The sequence below is a fragment of the Falco biarmicus genome, chromosome 5 (assembly GCF_023638135.1).
Source record: "Falco biarmicus isolate bFalBia1 chromosome 5, bFalBia1.pri, whole genome shotgun sequence".
In the NCBI taxonomy this organism is placed as follows: domain Eukaryota; kingdom Metazoa; phylum Chordata; class Aves; order Falconiformes; family Falconidae; genus Falco; species Falco biarmicus.
The window spans coordinates 32,812,207-32,835,153 of NC_079292.1; the positions used below are offsets into that span (position 1 = coordinate 32,812,207).

At 41.2% G+C, this 22,947-nt stretch overlaps 1 protein-coding gene and 1 long non-coding RNA gene across 6 annotated transcripts in view; one reads left to right on the top strand and one right to left on the bottom strand.

Moving 5' to 3' along the window:
• Positions 1 to 644: 644 nt before the first annotated feature.
• Positions 645 to 7,731, bottom strand: LOC130150748 (uncharacterized). The gene is made up of 3 exons (XR_008822359.1): positions 5,969 to 7,731; positions 2,335 to 2,437; positions 645 to 949 (listed from the first exon to the last, which is right to left on the bottom strand). It is a non-coding gene; the product is annotated as an uncharacterized LOC130150748 (long non-coding RNA).
• Positions 7,732 to 8,048: 317 nt separating this feature from the next.
• Positions 8,049 to 22,947, top strand: part of OSBPL8 (oxysterol binding protein like 8) — a 93,564-nt gene continuing 78,665 nt past the window's right edge. For 2 of the 5 annotated variants that reach the window (XM_056341983.1, XM_056341985.1), the window contains exon 1: positions 8,049 to 8,190. The gene's annotated coding sequence lies outside the window, so the exon portion shown is untranslated. The remainder of the gene's footprint in view (positions 8,191 to 22,947) is intronic. The other 3 variants (XM_056341986.1, XM_056341987.1, XM_056341989.1) reach the window with 2 other exon arrangements.

The window sequence follows — 22,947 nt, forward strand, 5'->3', positions numbered from 1 at the left end:
GGGAGCAATGTTTTTGGTCCTGTCAATACATTTTATGTATTGACACCTTAATAGCAAGAACATTTACCAGCTTCACTAGATTTTTGTATACTGTTGGAAACTTTCAAGGTTTTTTGGTTTATTTTTCTAGTTAGATGATTTGACTATGGATCCCCCTGCATTACACTTTTTGGAAAGACTCTCTGCTCAAGCTAAACAACAATTTTAATTTATGGCCTACACTTGGACTTCTATTTGTTCAAAAGTCTGTTTTTTCACAGCACACCTGCTCAGTGTGCTGCTTGTACAAGACTAACTTCTTTTCAGTTTGGATTTCCATACTTTAAATTTAACAATAGAGGAAAATTAAAGCCAGCATAACTACCACTACCAGAGAACCTTCATGTTCATTTCAATATAGAACATGGAATTAAGGATACTATCACGTTACCTTTAACCCTTTTCTAAAACCCACAGGAGCCACTGACAACTTTTCTGATTTTCCAACCAGAGTATTAAGGGTAGGCTATATCCTTACCTTACAGATGTTGTATTTAGACAGTATCTTCATATTTACTAAGGCATTACTAGATTTAAGATGTATCACACTGACCTCCTCCTATTCAGAAAGTTCCTCAGGTAGAAGAAATCAGGGTAAATTGACATGTTTTGTTCTGATTTATTGATGCCAGATGTTTCTCATTACCTTCTTATCTTCTAGTGCTTACACATAGATAATTTGTCTATTTCTAGGAAGGGAAAGTGGGCTAAATGTAATTCCTTTGGTTGTATTTGTCTTCCCTCCCATCCTTTCAAAGATGGACACCGTGATTTCCATTTTGCAGGACTCTAGAATTTCCCGCATCCTTGATGCTGTATATTCTCTTCTGCAAATAAATAAAGGGTTCAGGACTCCTGGGCTGTGGCTCACAGAGAAGTTCCATGACAACTGTACTTCCACAAATAAAACCTAAAAGGAAAAGACAGTTCAGATATTTCATGAGACAGAAATGCAGAGCTATCTGGGCAACCTCCAAACTAGATTTGCAGACAGCAAGGTTATAGCAGAGAGGAATGACAAGAAGTTTCCTGTAGCTGAGGCAATGGTGAGTATTCACGTCGTATTTCATTTGTGAAGTTTCTAGCTATTAAACATATGCCAAAACGAAGGGCATAGCTCTCAGCTTATCAAGACCAGCTTGTCGAGGTCCAGATGTGAGATACTGGCCTTTAACATATTAAGAGGGTAAAAAAAACATGGCGAAGAATGAAAAATAACATTGCATAACATGGAAAGGACTTAAAAACACATGGGTGAGTTGTTTTTACATAGTTTTCTATACATCAGGCTTTCTTATGACAGAAATAAAATGTCAGATACCACAGCAGCTGTGTGGTACAAGAGCTAAAATAGAGAAAATTGCCTGACTTGCCTTTCTCTGATTAGAAAAATTTTAATAAGCTTCTGACAGGCTGGAGAACACATAATCACAACACACATTTGCAGAGGTGGATGGAGTCTTGATTCAATTGCCCTACTGCTAAATAAAAAACTTAACAAGACTCTGAGAGATGCCTGTGCTTTGCACTGAATTAATGAGTGCTTGTCTGTGAGAGGAAAATGAAATGTGACAGTAAACTTTTTCTGACAAAATCCCCCAAGCATTGACTATATAACCACCTTGAACAGTGAATATGTAAGTTTTGTTTTCAGTAATTATGTGCTAGAGACCAAGCATTTACAAGCCAAGTGAACTTAGTTATTTACTGAGAAAATGAAGGAACTGAGACATGGTCAACCCTGCTTAAGGTTAAGATGAGGCCTGGAAATAGAATATGCTTTGAGGATTATGCACTAAGGACATACAACATAAAGATATAAAACCTACATACATTAAGGGTATGAATCAAGCTAACAATCAAGGGTCAGTCAGGAGGGAGGCTTACAGCCAGACATAGCCTTTAATTCACAATCTGCTAAGGATCAAATGCAGTTGCTCCTTCAACTAAAGCATTGATCTCAACAGCTAGTCACAAGGGGACCATATTCATAGCTGTCATGGTCTAGCTGAATGGGCTTGCTTAGCCAGCAATGGATAATAAGTCTGAGAAAAGGGAGGGCCTGGATACAATCTCAGTTAAAAGCACTTGATTTTGTCTAAGTTTGGGCCATAGAATGGTATTGCATCCAATATAGTAGATAGCTGTTGAAAAAATAAGGGGGAAAGAATCATTCCAGGGAATAAAAAGAACCACAAAAGGCATCTGAGGAGAGAGTCTTGATAAAAAGCCTATTATGGAGGGACCAGCAGACATTACCCACTGACTTGACAAGAGACCAGAAAGAAGCCTCACAGCTATAGAGGTCCCTTTGTCCCCCACAAGTAGGTTATCTCCTTTTGGAAGACAGGCTTATGACTTTGAGTATGTTTTCTTCCATTCTGTACAAGAGTCCACACTGAGGAGGAAAACACATGTTAGCAAAAAGCTCTGGAAAGGAAGGTTCAACCTGGAGTCGGCATGTGGTGAAGGAATTGTGCCAATGGATTAGCCCCAGCCAGCATCTCAACCCCGTGCAGCTGTTCGCTCACTCCCCCGCAATGGCACGGGGAGAAAATCAGAAGGGTAAAAGTGGGAAAACTCATGGGTTGAGATAAAGACAGTTTAATATGGAAAACGAAAGCCACACATACACACAAAGCAAAATAAGGCATTGGCAGGCAAGTGTTCAGCCATCTCCAGGAAAGAGGGCTCCATCATGTGTAACAGTTACTTGGGAAGACACATTCCATAACTCTGAACATCCTCCCTTTCTCCTTCTTCCCTGAGCTTTTATTGCTGAGCATGGTGCCATATGGTGCGGGATATCCACACGCTCTCCCGGTCAAAATCAGTACACAATGGTACTCCAGTAGTCTCACAGATCTCTGTAAAAGCTGCTGCCTTACACTCTTGACAAACCATGCAAATATGGAGTAAATGCTAGACCACTTACACTCCTTCCACTCTTACACCCCACCACTCAAAGTTAGGGTGTAGCAGGTGAGGGGCTTAATGGCAAGCTTTGAAAGAACAAATGTTGGGATCAGATGGGAGTCCCTGATTGCAGTATACATCTGAAAACAAAACACATGGATGGCAGCAGTTAGACAGGTGGGATAGCACGTGCAGAAGACTACCACCACATAGTCCCTCAGCTGTGATCCTGGCCATCAGCTTTGTAGCCATAGCTCATCATCTTTATGATGGAGTGGTGCTTCTGCAATAATGTTCTGTGAAGAAATCCAGTTGTGATGGCCCAGTCACTGTGATGTACCTCTAGGTCCTGGACAAGGAAAAGACTGGCATCACAAAGTCTTGATGTAAAAATACCCTTGGAAGTAGTGGAGATGACTTTGACCAAACACTCCACACGCATATGCAGCACCTGAAAGAATCCCATCCTCTCAGCATCAGCTAACAAGCTGAGAAGAACTTACTGGATTGATCTCAACCTTACAGTAGTCATGTTCAGCAACTCACTTTGGTTTTCTGTGATACCATTACAAGAACTAGAAGTTTCTCCCTCTGCAGTGAGTATGGTTTTACTTTTTTAGATGGGAGGTGTGTGTGATATTAATCATTTAACTATTTTTAGGCAGAGGAAGATTCATCTACATTTCCACCTAGGAAAAACTGCCAATGTGATGGTGCAGAACAAGCCCTATACTCTTCATCTGCAAAGTTCAGATCTAGATTCATTAACAACTGTGTACTCTTGGTCTGAACAGGTTTTGGTCAATATTGCTGTCAACCAGATATAACTGTATTCTAAGAAGTGTACTGGGGCCTTTCACCTTCTCCCCCTTCAAGACCCTGGACAGTCTGAACTTCCCAAAACAAAAATAAATGTTTCGCACCTAGGAAAGAGCTAGTCTGATGCTGCCACTTAAGCCTGATGCATCTGATATTGGTAGAGCGCCTTATAATGAAGAGGTATGAAGTTCATTATTGTCAAGGGTTATTTCAAACCCAGGAGAGAACTGACATTCTATGTAACCTGAATGTTTTACATCCTTTATGTACATTAACCCTTTAGTGCAAGAGTGGATACATTTTTGTTTTCTGTTACCTCACAATACCAAATACTAATACAAAGACTTCTGAGAAAGCTGACTGCAAAGGTATGCAAGCTAAGTGTCAGGTGCAACGGCTGCCTTAGGTCTCTCTGCTGCCAAGGATTATTGGATTAAAATCCTACTGATACAGCTAATTAGAATCTTATCAAGCTTAGTTCACTGTACAAGAGAAATGTGAGGTTCTCTATGTGAAAGTTGGAGGCTAAAAAGAGACACACAGGGAGAAGGAGCTTTTCCAAGAGAGCAGAGGAGCTGATACAGCAGATATTTAAAGAGAACTTGTAAGACAAGAGCATACTGAAAACTGCAAAATTGACAAACCAGATCAGGGCTAAGAATACGTGAATACTGGGATCCAAAAGAATAACAATATGCTGGTACTTGAAAAATGCCTGAGTTGAATTAAAAATCCTGTAACATCATGGCCTAAATAACTAAATATAATGCAGAAGAGCAGGACTGACATATTGCATAGAGACAAGCTTGGATCTAAAGGCAGGAGAAACATATGTAATGGCACTCTGGAGTGCCAATGCCTCTGACAGAATGAGTAGTTCTAGCATCTTACAAAATAAAAGTGTCACCTAATGGTGGAAAAATAAGTTTGAAAATTTTTTTATGTTAGTCCCATGAATGACTAGAGTAAATTATGGATTACTGTGGACAAAAGTCATTTCATAAGGATAGCATTAGTAACATTAGTGAGCAAACTGAAGACAATGAGAATTACTGTAATGTAAATTAGAAATACTCCAGATACCTGCAACACAGCTTTTAGGACCAAAGTTGAAAATCAGAAGGTCAAACCATTATTATGGTTTTATTTCATATATTACATATATTTTACGTCAGTAGTTCTAAGCTTCAGAACATTTATTCTAAGATAGCCATGCATTATCAAACTCCGTGATAAAAAGGCTACTACTAAACAGTCTTTATCATGAACAATGTACTCACAACAAAATAATAATACATTTTAATTAGAATTTTAATTTTATTAACGTCACAATGCAGATAATTTCTCCAAAACAGAACAAAGCAACCGTGACAAGTGTTCAGTGGCTGCAGAGCTGCCTGCTCCATAAGCAGCAGAGGGCAACGGAGCACCTCTGAAACTGGTTTTCTTTCCATAAAAGAGGCTAAAACCATTTAAAATGCACATTCAGCTAAAAAGTCTTCTGCTGCTCTGCCCAAGCCCAGCTGATTTTAATTATAACCAAGCTTTGTTAATTATAACTAAACCCAATTTTGACTTTTATTTTTAAAAACTTTTTCTTGAAGCTGAGAACAAAAGCCTCAGATCTCTTTGAGAGATGAGGGAAGCTGAAATTTCCAGGAAGAGCAAGGAAAGGTGAGCTTCCTGAAAACATAAAACTGCTGTATTTTTCATATTAACGTTCTTAACACAATATTTCTAGTTTATTTCCAGGTGTTGGTTGGGTTTTTTTTCTAGTTTTCAGAGCTGTTTGCACCTACAGATATAGCATGTAGTATGTGTTACCACTGGATAATAAGATAACACCTAGCAGAATTACAATGAATAATCCCCTAGTGACTGTGCAAGTATATTATCTGAGAATAATGCAGATTTTCTTATCTTCTTTTCTGAACAGAGCTTGCTTGTATTCCCATAGCATCTACCAGCTCTAACCATAGCCCACAAAGATATGCTCAACCACAAACCAAAACACTCTGCCTATTTGTCATTCCCTTTCAGCTCTAAAGTACTTTATCCTGTTTTCTGAACAGGCAGTAGACAACACGTGGACTTGGGAAGGAACTGTGATAAGCTCCCACACCCCAGGTGGACATCATTCTTGCCTGTGGCTGAGCCTCACATCTAGCATGCAGCATATAGCTCTTCTGCTTACCATTTCACCCTTTCTTTAGCAAAAGCTGAGTCAGGAATGAGCAGCCATAGGTAACTGGGGTGAAAGGCATTATTGCAAATTTTATCCTGTAAGGAATAAAGGAATTAGATGAACTCTTTGTGAGTCCTGAGTGCAGTAATAAGCCTTAATAGCTCTAAATAGCCCCACCTTCAGCTTCTACTCACACCCATGGGACCAGGAACTCTATTTAAGCTCAGCCCTGGGCCTTCAGTCCTTACTGGAGCTATGCAAGAAGAGTACTGCTTATCTAGTTCAGTTATCACAGACAGGAACACAAAACCTGCACAAAACCAGGAAAGCACTCTTAGGAATGAGTAACAGGAGTTTACTGATGACCTCCAGGAGAAGCAAAAAGCACTGTATGGGGTCACCTGGCATACTCATGAAGTGAAGCAATTCCAAGCTGCGGCTGCCTGGTGTCGTATACTTTGTGCATCTGAAACTGCACCTCGTTCGTGGGTGTTTAGCATGATTTGAAGAACTCTGTGTTTTTTATGGAGCTCTCAAAGTGTGGAATATGGTGCCCTTAAAAACAGCTTTAAAAGAATTGCTCTGTCATGGGGCAAGACATGAATGAGTCATGAATTGCACATGTGAGCAGGACTGCTTCCCAAAGGTAGGCTCTGTCCCTTTGCTAGACCACGACCAGCTTTGTGAATTAAAGCTCTACAATAAGAAACTCCATGGGTGTAACTCTTGTCGGAGTAAATGGTCTCATTCCAGGGCCCTCCTTTGGGGAGAAGTATTGTTTAATTATAGAAAGCTTTGTACAAAGAAACTTAATCTTGAAGAGAATATCTCAAGTTGGAAGGGACTGATAAGGAACATGAAGTCCAATGATGAAAACAGTACCGTTCTCTGTATTGTACAACATTTTATACCTCATTGCTAAGAAGAAAAAGCAATCTTCTGCAGTCAGGAGTATATGCATATCTTTCTACAGAAGTATTAAAAAGAAAAAAGTACTGAGGAAAGAATACTCAGCCTTTCAATTAACTTAGATTTTCCAGGGAACAGAATGAAAAGAGAAAAGACTGTGAGTGGAACATTAGCCCAAGATAATGGACTGCAGGCGACACTGCTACATAATTGAGGTACAGCAGATAATTCTATGAAAAATAGATTGAGCTAGAAGGCTTATTTCTAGAGTTGGAAACATGAATCCTTTGATGTTTCTGCGTCATTATTCAGCAGGTTAGCGCTGAAGGCGCCAGACATTTTCTGACAGTAATTTCCCTTGAAATAACTGGAAAGAAGACGCTCAGTGTTTCACAAGTTATGTCAAAAGGCAGGTGATGAAAACCTGAGGTACGCATTGATCTTAAGTATGGCAACATGTGTGAGCTGCTCACGGTCGTTTCGTTTTACCAAGGCTATGTTTAGAACTGCTAGGAGAGGACACATTCAGAGATGGAAAAAAAATTAAAATCCAATCCTGTTAGTATGTTGATGGGCAACCGTGTGTCTTGCTGATTTATAGGTATTGTTCAAAGCCTATTTAATTTCCACTGTTACTACTTTTTGCCACAGTTATTACTTAAAACCACACATGATGATTAATGCAATGCTGCAGTGCTATTTATGGCTGTACTTTTCCTAGCGCCCTGCACAGCTCACGGCTGCTACTGGAAGGCACAGTGCCGTGCGGCATCGCACCGTGAGCTGCCGCAGCTCCCTCACAGCTAGGCCCCCCTCCCTCCGAGCGCCACCCAAAACGTTTTGGCTTTGCCCGTCACATTATATTGTCCCTCCCGTTCCCTGAGGAACGACCTCAGGGCCCTCGTTCCCCCTCAGCCGCTCACGGACCCAACCCAGAGCCGTGAGGCTTCCGGCCGCCTCCGCCTTCCCCCGTTACCCCCCGTGAGCCCGGCACACGGCCCCGGGGACATCCCCCTCCCGCGGCCCCGGGTCCAGCTAACGGCCGCCCTCCGCGCGGGGCGCGCACGCGCTCACGGCCGCCGCCTGGCGGGGCGGGGCGGGGCGGGGCGGATGAGCGGATCAAGCGGCGACCGGGCGCCGCGCGGGGAGATCGGGGTGCGCGCGCGCGCGAAGGAGCGGTCGGTGCCGCGCGCAGCAGGCGGAGCCCGCGGCGGGGAGGGGAGGGGTCGCGGCCACCGCCCCCCCCCCGCCCGCCCCGGCCCCGTCCGTCCCGTCCCGCCCCTCCGTGCCGCGCCTCCCGCCGGACCTGGCTGCGGGGAGAGGTGAGAGCGCGGCGGGAGCTGCCCCCCTGCCGGTGGGGGGGCGGGGGTCCTCCGCCCCGTCGGGCCCTGAGCCGGCCCCTGCGCCCCAGCCGCAGCGGCGGGTCCGGGGCGCGGGGCAGCGCCGCAGCCGCCGCGGCTGGGGACGGGGAGGGGGGGGCGGTCGTGGTGCCACTCGAGTCCCCCGCCGTGGCAGGAGGAGGTGGCGTGGCGTCACGGAGCGTCGCCGTGTGCCGCCTCCCCGCGGGCAGCTGGGCGGGGGGAGCCTGGGAGCCCCGGGGTCCCCGCTACCGGCGTGGCCCTGAGCCCTGGCGGGGGGCGGTGGCTGCGGCACGCCGGGGCGGCTCCGCGCTGGCGCGCCCGGGGAGCTGCGGTGCCGCCCTGCGCGCCAGGGCCGGGGCGGTCGGGGTTTAGCGGTGCCGCGCAGCTGGGCTCGGTGTGAGAGCCTAAGGCGGCCCCGCGAAGCCGTGCCTCCCGGCGGAGGGCTTCCCAGTCCCCTCCTGGTCGACGTGCTTTGGTCGGTCGCCTGCCTTAAACCTTGGGCCCGCGACTTGAAAACCGTCGGGTTGAGTACCGAATGCGGCGACAATTTAGCTCCTTTGATTGCCGGTAACCTCCTTCCCCTCTCCGTGGGGAGGCATCTTCTGATTCAGCGATGCCCCGGGGGAGCGAATCCTAAATCCCTGTTATTGTCACTAGCCCCTTGTTGCTGCCAGCCGCTCCTCCGTGTCTTCATTAGCGGGCCTTATAAATGGCTCGCTTCCCAAAGAGCGCGTTCCCGTGTTGTCTGAAGGCGTTTGGCTTAGCCTACTCGGCGGCATTTCAGATGAGCTTCTTGAAATAATAGCCTTCCTAAGTTGTACGTTACAGAAATGCTGTGCAGAATGCCACTCCTGACAGGAGGAAGGCCATCGGTTCCTGCGTGCCACAAAGGCGTTTCTAACATGCGATATGGCTGGTTGCGATCTACTGTCCAAACAAAACAGAGTTCTTGGGACTGAGGATAGGAAACCTTTCAAAACTGCTCATTTTCAGCTGGAAGTTTTCTTAGCTGCAATCACTTCAACTAATCACAGGAAATACAGATCTACTTGATCCATTAAGTGGCAACACAGTTGAGGCCCTGCTGATGCTTGTTTAGTATCAACCTGACTGTTGAAGTTTTGAGAAGACAGCAGCTGATTCCGGGTTGTTAGTCCACAGCAGATGCCGTGGGCAGTAGAAATGTGTGTGGGGTGTTGCTTCCCGCTTGTCTTTGTCAGGTCTGTCGTCCAGCTACTGAGAGTTTAGAGTTGGTACCATCCTGGTCTTAAATTAAGAGGAGAAAAAGGAGAAGAATTTGATTTCACTTGCTGGCTATCAAGTAGCTGTGGAAGGGGCTGGTGGAATTCTCAGCGTGCTGTTTCATTCCAGAGTTCCCTGCAAGATTCTGAGGATGTTTGTTGTTTTAGACATGTACTAGTTTTTCATCAGAACTCCTCAGCTTTGAAGTTACTTGTTTTGCAAATAAATGACTTTCTACAACTCAGCTGTAGAACCTTCCTTTCTAGATGCTGATTTAATGCGGTCTGCTTCGAAATTGAAACTAGTTGAGATATGTGATTGTAGTTATTTGTGGGCTCTTCGGCTTCTTTTTTCTATTGTTGTGGAGTTCTGGAGGTGTAAGTAAACTGAATTTGTCAAGACTGATATAACTTAGACCAGGTGATGAATAGATCTTTTCCTACTTTAAGCATGGGTCAGGGAGAGAGCTCTTTTTAACCATGCTGCTCTGCCAAATTAGTTAAAACCTGACTTCTCAGTAAAGGGCTATCCAGCTCATATTCCTGCCAGAAGTGTGAATTTCTGGGGTGCTCCAAACTGTTTTATAAGTGCTTGTTAAAGTTTCTTAACTTTTACATCAGGAGGAATTTTCTGACAGGAGGAATCTGCAAGAAAAAACACGTTGGACTTGTACAAGTTTTACAGGGAACTGAGTTGGGACAAAGTCAGACTGATGTGCTCCCATTTTTTCATTAGTGCTTGCTGTATTATCTCAGTGTTTTACTCCAAAGGGAAAAAAAATGCTGAAATTAATAGAAAGCAATTTTTGGGGAAAAGAAGTTCATTGAAGATTGTTCTTTTTTTTTAGATTGCTTTTTTAAAATTCTGTTGAAGTGATCAAGAAGGGTCTCAGGTGATGCACTGCATCTTTTTTCGACTTTTTTTTTTTTGACTGCTCTTATGCTTTCAAAGAAATGTTTGTGCAAAGACCTAGTATAAGAAACTGTGCATGTGTTGTATTCTGTGAAGTTGTGTGCCAGCCCCCTCTCCATCCAATAAATCTTTGCATAGAGCACTCATCCAAGTTTTAATAAACTGTGTCAAGTCAGTTATTAGGCTTTTATCTCTTCACTGACTACTGTTTTACTACCTGTCCCCTTGCTGCATTTCCCACAACTTCTTTTCGTGAAGCATGCAGGGGAGTTTTCTAAGGGTTTTTTCTCCCATCTCCCTCCCCATGCTGTGCAAATTCTGTCACTTTAGGCTCTCTGTCAAACAATTTATCTGTTAGTCTCTTAGGCTTCTGTTTCAGAACAGGAAATTAAGTTTTTGCAGAAATTACATGGCATCATATAGTTAAAACTTCCCAATGGTGTACGCAGTGGGTTTTTGGTTGTTTCTTTCTTTCTTTTTAATAAACCTACATCAAGCTCTGAGCTACTCAAGAACAGAACTGGGTTGCAGAAGAACAACTTTTAGTGTTCAATGAACTAGAGAATTGTGAAGTAAGACAAGAAAGGCCTTCAGTGAAGAAATATTGACAGCTGTTTTCTGGGAAACAGGATAATCTTACTACCCTAAAAGTGTGGGGTTTTCTTCAGTACATGTAATGTGATAGAAGCAGTACAAATTCACAAGTTGGTGATCCTATTCCCCAAACTGTAATGTGGAAATCTAGGTCAGGTGAATTGTGGTTCGTAGTACAGTATGCTGTTAATGAAGATCTTGCTTCTGTGGCAGATGTACTGTTGGGGAGGAGGGGAGCAGTAGCTGAAAGCTTTTTGTGGTGGGTGTAGAGTCCCTGTTTTTACAGGAAATGAAACAGCATAGTTCCTCACCTAGGCTGTGTCAATGCATTGGTGAGGAAGTAAAAAATACTGCTTCTAAATGTCAGACAATTCTTTACCAGTGACCTGTCTTTTTTTTTTTTTTTTTAAACCCCTCCCATTTTGATGGGGTCATCAAGATGTTGAATCAAGAAAGCTTTTCCTATTTTGTTAGCCTTTACAATTAACTTTTGTTATAAGGAGTAGCTGATGCTTCTGATACAGTTCAGAAATCCATCTCTTGAGATACAGGAGGCGATGGGCGCAGTCTTGGTGTTTTTGTTTCTTTGTTTTTTTGTTTTTTAGACGAAACAGAAACCCCTCTACAACAACAACAAAAATTTTTTTTCTCAAACACTGTGATTCATTTTAGAGGACTGTTTCTGCATTTTGCTTGAGTAATTTCTTTTGCTGTTGTCTTGTGTTCTGGGTAAAATTGATAACCTGTGTTTAATTTCAGCCTGTCAATAGTTTCCTTCCTTGGCTCTGCTGCCTACAGCTCTTCCACAGAGAGTTTACAGCTGGAGCGATGTAAAGGGCTTTGTAAGTCTCTGGCTTCTGTTGAAAACGTCTGAGCATATATTGAGATTAGTGTGACTTGCACAAGTTTTCTAGGTGTTGGAAGGTCTAATTGTAACCAGGAAGCAGGGGCCGGAAAAAGTCGCTTTGAAAAAATTAGCACTTATGATACTGGGAATTAGTAGAGAAGATATATTGTTGCTGCTTTGTGGACTTTGACCCTGGACTTGAAGACTCTGTGTGGCTTTGGGGATGTTTTTATCAATTAACTCCTGATCAAGGAAATGGTTTCTCTGCCTAAGAAACTCCCATCAGTTTAGACACAGTAGAAGCAGCTCTTGTGTAGCTTTGTCTCAAAGGCAGCACTTGGCCAGCTTGTGGGAACAGCAAGTAGCATGCTTTTCTGGTAATTTGTCTCAATTAATTATTTTTTGTGATTACATACCATGGTAGAGAGACTTGTAGGAACTTGATGTTTTGAGACTGACATTGACTTTTAAAAGGGAGGAGTTACATGAGTGTTGACTGAGCAAGTGATGTTTAGGAAACAGTGCTCATAATAGGGCACTGATTAGCAGCAGATAAGTTACTCAGAAGTGTGTTATTCAGAGTAACTGGTTTGGGATTGTACACAGTTGAAATCTGGTGCAGTATTTCACTATGTTTGTTATAAAACAATGTTTTATTCCATCTGTATTCTACAAGAAGAAAATCTGTTGCAGATGTAACGTATATAGTAGCATAAGAAGCCTCTTGAGAGCAGCTAAAACTGTTTGACAGATGTTAAGAGGCATTTGGGAAGTGCGATTTTCATTTTGAGGAAGTAGCCTGGACTTCTTGCGTTAGGAGGGGAATAAATAAACCTAATTTTCTTCACACTCTTAATTATGGATGTGAGGTTTTATCTCAGCTTGTTCCCTCAGCACAGGATGCAGCACTGATCCTTTATCCACTAAAAATATTACATCTGTCTTTTTGGAAGTTCCTAAGGTTCTAGTGACTTTGACGCATTACAGGAGTGTGTGTATCTGATCTTTCTCTTTTTTTCATTCAACTGTTCATTCATTCATTTGAAAGTGTTCTCACTGCATCTAAGCTTGGGCTAGTTCGTACGCTATCTGTATGTTCATGTTTTCCAGTGCAATAATTCTGTTACTTTCTGTTTGTGTTGTAGTACTGCAGAAGCTGTTAATATGACTGTTCAACTGAGATAAGGCAAAACAGCTTGTTTCTTGCAGAATTATGTTTTGCTTGCCTGTAAACAGAAGCCACAGTATTCTAAACATTTATTTAAAAGACCAGCAGGTTGCTTTTTAAAAGGCTTGGATTTGGAAGTGCAGCTATATCATTTAAACATGTCAAAAATATTTTTATTGAATTTAGTGTTCTTGCACAACTTGGGGAGGCATGCATGTTGTAGGTGACTTTATTGATTGACAGTTTTAGCTATTTAAGAAATTACGCATCAGAAGAAAATAGGTTGGTTTTAATATTCTTGTGATTAAAGCTGATAGTAAGCAGATGGTGTATTAAACTGAGTTGGGTACTTGCCTGTGGCTTGGCTGTTACTTATCTAAGGAATGTTTTATTTATCTGAGGAATAGCTTTTAATAAATTGAAGGATACTTTTTACCTCTCCTTTCCCCTCCAAACTAGCGAATAACACCTGTAAATGATTTACTTGACTCTTCAAATAGCAGAAGCATCATTTCAAACCTGTCTTTGTCTCGTGTACAGTACAGAGGGCCTCACCTCAGTGGTTGGCATGTTTTTCTTCAAAAGGCTGTTCTTCAGATGTTGTATCTCTTATAGATGATTTGGAGAGTTAAGGCAAACAGCTTATTACTTATAACCAGGTGATGCTATCTGGAGCGTTACATTGTTGATACGATATTTGTATGGCAAATTATAGGTTGAGTTGGTGTCTAGTTCATGAATTACAAAAAGATTCCTGGCTGTATTCTAAAGGAGAAATGTGACATTTTAAGATTCTTGGAACGCTTAACTGCCAGATACACAGCAAGTTCCTTTGCTTGAAATTTTATGTGGATTTTTTTTCCCTAATTACTGTTAAGACATGTAGTAAAAAGAATACTTTTACATTACAGAAGTGAGTACTATTTTTAGGTAATGCATGGGCAATGTTTGCTTAAATATTGCATTGAGTGATCTCATTTTTAGTTAATATATTCAGATTTTATAGTCTTGCAGTCTTAGCAAGTTTAGAAAAAGTACAATGCTGTAAATCTATGATTAGATACTCCTCAAGCAGCACTGAATTAAGAAACGTTTACTTGAAAGCTTAGCTTCCCTTGTCTAGTTGTAGCACGGTGAAAGAGATCACTTGATATAAGGATATGTGATGGTGGATATAAGTGCTTTTCAGTACTAAATAGCATATTTTTTTTCTTTATTCTTGCATGTTTAATTCTGATGTCAATATTTGCTTAGGGGACACTGTTTTTTCTTTGAAGCAGGCCATAGCATGAGAGGCCCTCTGTGGTCTCTTTCTGCAGGTAACATGAATACATGGATGCCTGGAGTTAGGGAAAAATATTGCTTCTAGTCACACAAAGCTTTTGAAATAAATCCTGATGAGTTTGTCACGCCCTGCACAAGCTGTTCTTTCCAGACTGATCTCAGAGGTGGCAGCCCGAGAGATCTGCTGTGGTGTTCTCCTCGGTGTGCGGGGATGTGTGGTGGGGAGGAGGGAGGTAGGGGTCTTATTCCATGTGTGATAGGATGATGGTGCTGCCAAGAGAAGGAGGCAGTTTGTTTGCAGTGGAGGTTTTAGTGCAACTCATGAACCTTTATGCTGCATAAAGCAAATACTGTTCTTAAACACAGAAGGGATAGCTAGGATATTGTTAGGTATTAAATCAGTGAGTCTGCATAAACTGCAGTTCGTTGTTCTGCAACTGTGGGAGTCAAATCCTGCAGTGCCATACTGTACCAGGAGAGCGGGTTTACCATTGTTCGTTACTGGAGAATTGGTCTAAGAGAAGGACTACAGCCTGAAAACAAATATTTAACATCTAGAAGATCACTAGTCCCCTTCCTTTGTGTGTGACTTTACCTTTGTCTGATAAGAGCTCCATTGTAAGACTTTTGATGTAAGCAGTTTCTTGTGCATAACTGAGAGCTCTTTTGATATTTTAGTATTTTTTTCCAGTGGAAAACGATCACAAGAACAAGTTTTATTTGTGCCTCTGAACTGAAGTGAGCCAGTTTAGACATCCATTCAGAGTAGTGCCATCGACTGCATAATGCTTGGGAAATCATTGAATTGTTTAGGTTGGAAAAGACCTTTAAGATCATCAAGTCCAACCGTTAATGTAGCATTGCCAAGTCCACCGCAAAGCCATGTCCTTAAGTGCCACATCTTTGAAATCCCTTCAGGGGTGGTTACTCGAGCACTTCCCTGGGCAGCCTGTTCAAGTGCTTTGCAATGAATGTATTGCAACTTAATGCATATAGTGCAGTCTGTGTGACTTGGGCCTGACCCCTGAGTGTGAACCATTTCACTCTTTCTTCTTCCTCATCCCCAACCTCATATGTGTAGCATGAAAATGAGACCACTTATTTGCTTGATGGATTAATTTATTTGTTCTTTCTTAAGCAGTTTACCATTGGTTCATCTCCCAACTTGTAGGCAGGCACAGATAATCTTTGTGCTCCTTGTACGGGAAGATGGCAGCAGTGCCAGCTCCTTGCCTGTACTGCCACCTGCTCCCTGGCTGCTGAACTTGGAGCTGCATTTGTCGGTGTGCTTGACCGAATGCTGGCTCCATGGCGTTACAACTGGGAGCTAAACTAAATGTCATTTCTAGGAGTGGTGCTGGGTGGAAGTGAGGTGGATGCCTGGGGAGGCTTTGTTTTAGCTTTTGGTCACTTCTAGGTGAAGAGAGGCTGTGAAGTCAACCAAGCACTTTAGAAAGTGGATCTCTTTTCACCCTGAGTAGGCGGATCTATAATTTCATTTTTTTGGAAGAAGTCACGTGCGCTAGTATGACTAATGCCAGTGTTACCCTGTTTTTCCACAAGTCTTGGAAGCTGCTGCAGCGAGGGACTATCAGAAAGTCAAGATTACTGGCTGGTTTTTTTTAAGTTTTTTTTTTTTTTCGAAGAAGACTCCGTAACCTTAAAAAAAGATATGTACTTGAAATACTTGAAACACACTGATTTTGTTAATGCATCGTCCATGTATAAATGTGGAATACGGTATCCAAAGACATCAAGTTGGTAACTAAGGGAAGCGTTAACTTTTTCTAACATACTAGTCCTAGGAATATAGAAGTGGTCCTGAGTTGAAATACTAACGTGATGAAAATGGCAAGAGTTGAGAAAAAGTGGCACAGCTATAGCTCCTTTTACAAAACAGTCTTTGAGTAATTACTAATATGTTTAATCCAAGTCTAGAGGAAACAAATTTGTGTAGAAGCTGAAGCCAAGTTGAAAGTAAAAGAAAGCTCAAAAATTATTTGTTGAAGACCTCAAATAATGGCTAGTGTGATTGGGAGGAAAACTGCAGAGGAGAAGTTGTTTGGGCTTGGGTCAGAAACAAGCATCAGCTTGGTTTGAATTTGAATAGCTTGGTCTCTTTCCAGCTGACATTGGCACATGGAGATACCGTGTACCAGCTAAAATTTGTTAACGGTCCTTACAGTGTAAAACTGAGGTAAATGCAGTGAAGATTTGGCTTTGACTACTCTCTGTGCGTTTGTTACATGCACTATACAGCCAACACACGTTTATTCTGAGTATAGTGTACTGGATTCTGTCTCATATTGGATAACATGTTAAATTTTGCTAGTACGAGCTGTACAGTTGAGTAACAGTTATGCTGCAACAGAAGTAAATGCAGAAATGCTCTCTTCCCTTAACGCTCATCCTTCTTAATGCTTTCTTCCCCCTTTGGGAGGGGAAGAGATAGGTCTCTGCATCAGAAGCTGTCATTTAGGTCTTGTATTGGGGAGCCAAGATCCAAGGTCTACAAGAAGAAATTTCAGGATCAATAATAGTATTTAGACTTGAATGATTTCCAGCTCTCCAGACTCCTGACCATTACTAGTTCCCTAAATAAGATACATGCTCTTCTGCTATTTCCATTTCTTACGGGGAGAGCTTACAGTGCTCTCTGCTTTTTTGTGGTATTACACCCCCCCACCCCCTCACCGTACTCTTTTCAAGTTCAGGCGGTATCATGAAAGTGGTGGTGGTGTGGAGGAGGGGGCAGAAGGACGATTGAGAAAGGCTGTTGAATTCTTACCTGAAGCAGCAGCTAGGGTTAACTTAGTGTGACTGAACTTTGGCCATACTTGTAGCTGATGTCTAACATACTTCAGGTGGATGTAAGGTGCACATCACTAGGGGAGGAGTATCTTTTGTGAGTAAAGAAGACTTGCATTGCTTTTCGAACCTAGTGGCATCTACCCTGCCAATGTTGAGGCAGCCTTTTTGCTTCTCCTCCATCCATTCTTCTGTGTAAGTAAGATGGTGAGAGCCTTCTATTTGTTAGCTTTACTGAGGAAAAGATATCTGGGATTACTATTTTTTTCTTGCGAGGTATGACCTATCTGCTTTCTACGGTAATTCCAGCTACACTACCTGTTCCAGTTTCCTTGATTACTGACCATCTTTCCCCTACCTTGGTCTCTTACGTAGATAGCAGTTAAATTGCTGCAGGGAATTTTCTGTCTCATTTCTTGTAACTCCATCTGACTAGTCATGGCTTTAGCTGTTTTTTCAGAAGATTGTAGTTTTAGAAGAGGACATGATCATAATATTGTATTTCTTCCAGATTGCTCAGACACTGTGGAGGACTACTAGCTGGGGGAGGGGACTGATTTTTTTTGTGGGTTTTTTTTTTTTTTAAGCAATGTGCTTGCCTGTGTTATATAGACAGTGGTATGTGCTGTTTGTATGTGATACAGACAGTACCTATGTAGTATCTGCTTTACTGCAAGGGCTTGCTTACTCTGTAGAACATAATTTGCATGTATACATTTGTGCATATAAAAGAAGTGTACTAGTCATACATTAGAAGCAGATAACCTCCTGTAAACTACTAACTAGCAAACCTCAGCACGGGGCTCTTGGCTAGGTCTGCAGGCTAACACAACTGTAGGGGGTAGTGGGATGTGAAGTCTTTCATATTGTTTACAGTCTCCTTGAGAAAAAGCAGCTTTTGTATGGATAAGCAAAACAACTTTGATTAATCTGTATGATGCAAGTTGTAGACTTTGAAGGTACCTCTGCTTTGATTACTGTCTTTAAAAAAATATATTTCTAAATTGACTCTGCACAATACATGAGAAGAAGTTGCAATTCTAAGCCAGTAATTATGATTCAAAATTTTTACTAAAGATTTTGCTAGGCTGTCCATTATGACCAGTTGGAGGCTGAAAGATTCATGTAACAGTACATATTTCCTGTACTGAAATTACAATTTTGTGAAGTTTCTTTTGTGATTAAATGAAAATCTCATCAGTAATTAAATTGTAATCTTTGTGATTGTAGAGAGAAGTCAATGAGCTAACATTTGAATCTTCTCTTGTATGCAGGATTAAGGACCCCACACTAACCTAACGGTGAAGATTTGCTGCTTGCTGTTTTTAAAAACAGTATTTTGATTCTAGCCTGCAAGTAGCAATGTAGTTAACTGTCACTAACCTGTGCTGCCTTGGAAAGGACTGGATAAACCTTAATGCAATACCTTAAAATACCAGTGAGAGAGAAAGCATGAGCTCAAGAATTGTGATATTTACAAGCAAAAAGAAACTTCTGTCCAAATGCCAATTCTGTCTATTTGAATAATGCACAAAATTACTGAATGTGAGAAGAGGTTTTAAGATGGGTTTTTGAAGTCATTAACAAGAATGAATGTTCTCCGTTGATGAAAAAAGTTCTTCTTTCATTAAAAAAGAAAGCCTGTTGAGGCAAAGAAGCACAGAGTAGAAAGCTCATACATGCTAATCAAGGTAGAAAGCAGAACGGAGAGCAACAAGCTGCCCTATAAAATGAGGGAAAAACTGGTGAAAAATAAACCTGAGTGTGTGTGTAGATGGCTTTGTACCATGTCAGCTACTTGAATTAAATATTAACTATACACAATTACTGTCAGTCTTTTAAAGAACACTGCTCAATACCCCTCTCTGTGTTAACAAGAATATTTTCTTTTAAGTTCAATAATCAGTGCCTTTCAGTGTCATCAGCTCTGGTTCTCAGCTTGGAACAGGAAAACATGCTTGCGTTTAATGTAAACTAAAAGAAGGGGTTTAAGGAAATGAGGCCTGTGGTGTAAGAGGGTTTGTTTCTTGGTGGTTTTGCTTTGTTTTGTTGTTTAAGTTTAAACAGACCTCTGTTCTGGTCTCTATCAGATCACAGGTTACAAATCGTGCTACTTTGGTTTTCAGAGGCGTGTCCTTGTTGAATTAAAACAAGCTTTAGTACTTTTCCTCTGGTTTTGGTATATAAACAATATTTGTCTTAAGTGAACTTTAAAAAGTTGTCCTTATATATCTTATTGTTGACTTCTAATTTCTTCCCAAACAGAGCTTGATTTATATCAAAAAAGATTAAAAATCTGGTAGGTGGTTGTTATTTCCAAGGATAATAAATCAATTAATGTATGTTGTAGCATTTATTAAGTATAAATATTTTTTGTTAATAAAAAGTGACCAGAACAGAATTTTTATGCATAATTTTGGACTATGTGTTTTATTCATTATCGAATTTTAGATATTTGATCTCTTTATGAAATGAAGGAATCTGGTTGATTTTGCTTATCTTAAGCCACTGTCCTCTGTGACTGACATGTTTTTTGTAAATACAATCCACTTACGAACAGGACTTGTCTTATTTCAGTGTGTGTATATATATATATACATTACAAGATAACCTCCATTATATTGTCATTTAAGCAGCATAGACAGAATCAGGGCTTGAATAGAATAAGGTAAAAGTCAACACTGGACTATATTGTTTCAGTTGCTCTGTTCTGTGAATGGTTCAAAGTATCACCTGTAGTATTTCATTTGAAAAGAGAAGAAATTATTTATCTTTACAACCTATATAGATTAAATGTTTGCCAATAGGAAGCTGAGAAAAATAGTTTGCAGATGTTCTCTTTACCTTCCTGCATTGTAGTTCTTTTTTGTTGCACTACTCTGTTCCTTAATTATTCTGTGTAATAAATTGTGGAGTCCTCCTTCTTATTACAGGTACAAGAGTTCATTATGCCTCTGAAATTGTTACCAGCATGAGAATTCTCATGCTGTGAACAGTTAAGAATCATATCTTTCTATAATAATTAGTTATTTTTCAGCAGAACTCACAACAACCTATGCATCAGGTTACTGAAGATCCAGCAGAAAAATTACACTACTGCATTAGTCTGCTTTTGGAAAAGAGGACCAGTAACTCTTCAGTGACACTGTGGTCAAGCAGTATTGCTGAGTAGCAACAGGAGGCTCAAGTCTCTCACATCTCTGGCTCTTTTTGGTTTTGTTTTTAATTTTAAACTTCAGGAGGCTAAGGCATGTTGCATTTTAAGTAATTAGTGCAAAGTTTGATTGAGTATTGTGTGTGAGAACTATAGACAATAAATTGTTATTTTTTAAAAAAGCGGAATACAGAATGTTGTCTGGCAGTTCACCTTTTGTGAATTTAGTATGTGCAAAGGCATTTGTGCTGGCGGACGTGGTAGAGGAAAGGGAAACCAGAGTGACAAGAGACCTGATGTTACTCTCACTGTATAGTGTCCAGAAGCAGTAGCTGAAACATGTCTGAGGTACTGCACATAAGTTTGAACTATTAGCCATTGTAGGCATTTTTGTAGACATTTTTGTGGGTTTAAAAAAATGTGTTTTCAGTGTTAACAATCAATTTCCTTCAATCACTTTGGTGGCTTTTTTTTTTTTTTTTTTTTACTTAGTCTCTTGTAGATGATTAAATGTAAACTGCTTGCTGAGTGGATATTTCTTAAAAATGCAGACTTAAGAAGCTTGGGTTGTCTTTCTTGCAAGATGAGTAGCATCTGTAGTGATTCATACAGCTTTAAGGTGTTGGGGGAAGTAGAAGCAAGCTCTTGACTCGTGGAATGATTTTCCGAATATAGTTTAGTGCCTTGGTATTGAATTTGAGCCTCTGTGAATTCTTAGATGGAGGGAAGGAAGAGAGGTGTTAGGTTGGTTGGTTTTGGGTTTTGTTTTTTTTCCCCAGGATTTTTTTGTTTGTTTGTTTTTGGTTGTTTTTCCTGCTGAGGGAGCAGCTGGTGTTTTCATGACTTGTAACTTGCTGCAGCAGATCTCCTGCAGCCTGCGCTGTGTGTTCTGCAGCAGGGCAGTCCAGACAGTGGCAGTTCTAGAGTAGCAAAAATTAATTGCTGAACAAGTTTCATGTTGGTAAAAACTTGGAAAAAGACCAGAGTGAAGGAAGGCATGTGTGTGTTATTGGGGTTTGACCTTGCAATCTGAAATTGCACTGAATCCTCACCTGCTTCTCCAGTGTCAAGGGTCCCAAGAGCTGTCTTGGAGGAGGAGAGAAGAGATGATGAGGCTTTTCTGCTACCAGTTATGGGTGTAGTAGATAGAGTTTCCCAGCTTCACTCAGTATCTGCTGTCTTCTTCTGACACAATATTGCTGTTGCCATCTATAGTGGGTAACAGCCTGCTTGAGCTCTGGTGGGCTTATTCTCTATCCTGTTACAGGATCATGTTTGCTTGAGATTTATTCTATGTATTAAAAAAAAAAACAACAGGTTTTTTTTTTTTAAATTTCCATGTTTGTCCTGTTGTAGCCATCTTTTAGACAGTTGCTCTGTGTCATTATCAGTTTTAGTTATAATTGACACTTTAAAAAGCCTTTTCTCCATCTCCATTATCAGGTTTCTGCTTGGTTAACCATGTTTAGCATCACACACAGCTACCTTGTTTTACCATCTTCTTCCACGTCCGTAATAGTTTTCTCTTTAACCCCATGCACACCTTTTTTTATTCTTAAGCATATAGTAGCATATTTGTTTTTCTTCTTGGCTGCTGTCCTAGCTGTCTTAGCAACTCAGAAACCTAGGTGCGTTCTTCTCTCGTTCTTCTAGTTTTCTTTACTTTGTCTGAAGAAAAATACAGATATTCACTGGTTTAAGCTTGTCAACATACATACGTATTTGCTGTTGCGACATTTTAAATGTCTCTGCCTGAATCCTGTGCATGGCAATCTTTGCTGCTTAACTTGCAAAGATCGTGCTATTGTAACAGCGTGGGAGAAGAGAAGCTGCAGTGCAGGTGCTTTATGTCAGCGTCTCCTCCCTCCCCAGACAATTACAAGCATAAGCTGTACAAGCAAAAATAGTAACACTCCACTCCTCCCAGTACTGTGTCCAGGGAGGCTGTTCTCAGCATAAATTTGTTTACTAGGACCAGCCCTGGTAGGAGTCCTGCTGCTGATGCTCTGTTAGAATGCGGTGATATCAGTCTGCTCTCCATTGCAGCCTTGGACTTTGTGTTCTTAGACTGAATGGAGATGCTGTGTTACTGTGTCTTGGCTTCTGCTCTTCCTTCATCACCGTTTCTGATGTCTCATGCCTCTTGTATTTCCCAGCAAGCATTTTGTTGAGTAGCAAAGACAGTAATTTTGATCTTAAGAGAAGCAGGCTGTCCTTCCTCATAGGAAATGGAAATGCTAGTCTTTTATGAATTCTGATTTGTGAGCATTATGAAGAAAAGCTTGCATGCTCAGTGTCCTGGGAGAACCTGCTTGAGCTAGTGTTTATGTACTAGCTTGAGATGCATAGTGAAGCTGACAGCTAGGAGAAAGTCTTTAGCTGAGGGAGCATTGAAATTACTGTTGAGGTGGTTCCTAAAACTACTGACTTGCTAGTGATTGAGCTGCTTTTATACCCATTATGAAATAAACATGAACCCACCATGATGGCAGCATGGGTTTTTCATAGTTGTGCTCTTATTTTCAATCTGCTTCTGACATGTGTAGCAGAATCTATTAATAACAGAGTTGTAGCCATGGGATATAGCATGCTTGACTTTTCTCAAGGAATTCCAGGTAAAATTTTAGAAAGAAAGGGAGTTGGAAGTCAGGGCAGTATATACCTGAATGCATGTCACGTATGTGTTCCAGGAGTGAGCGTTGGTTCATT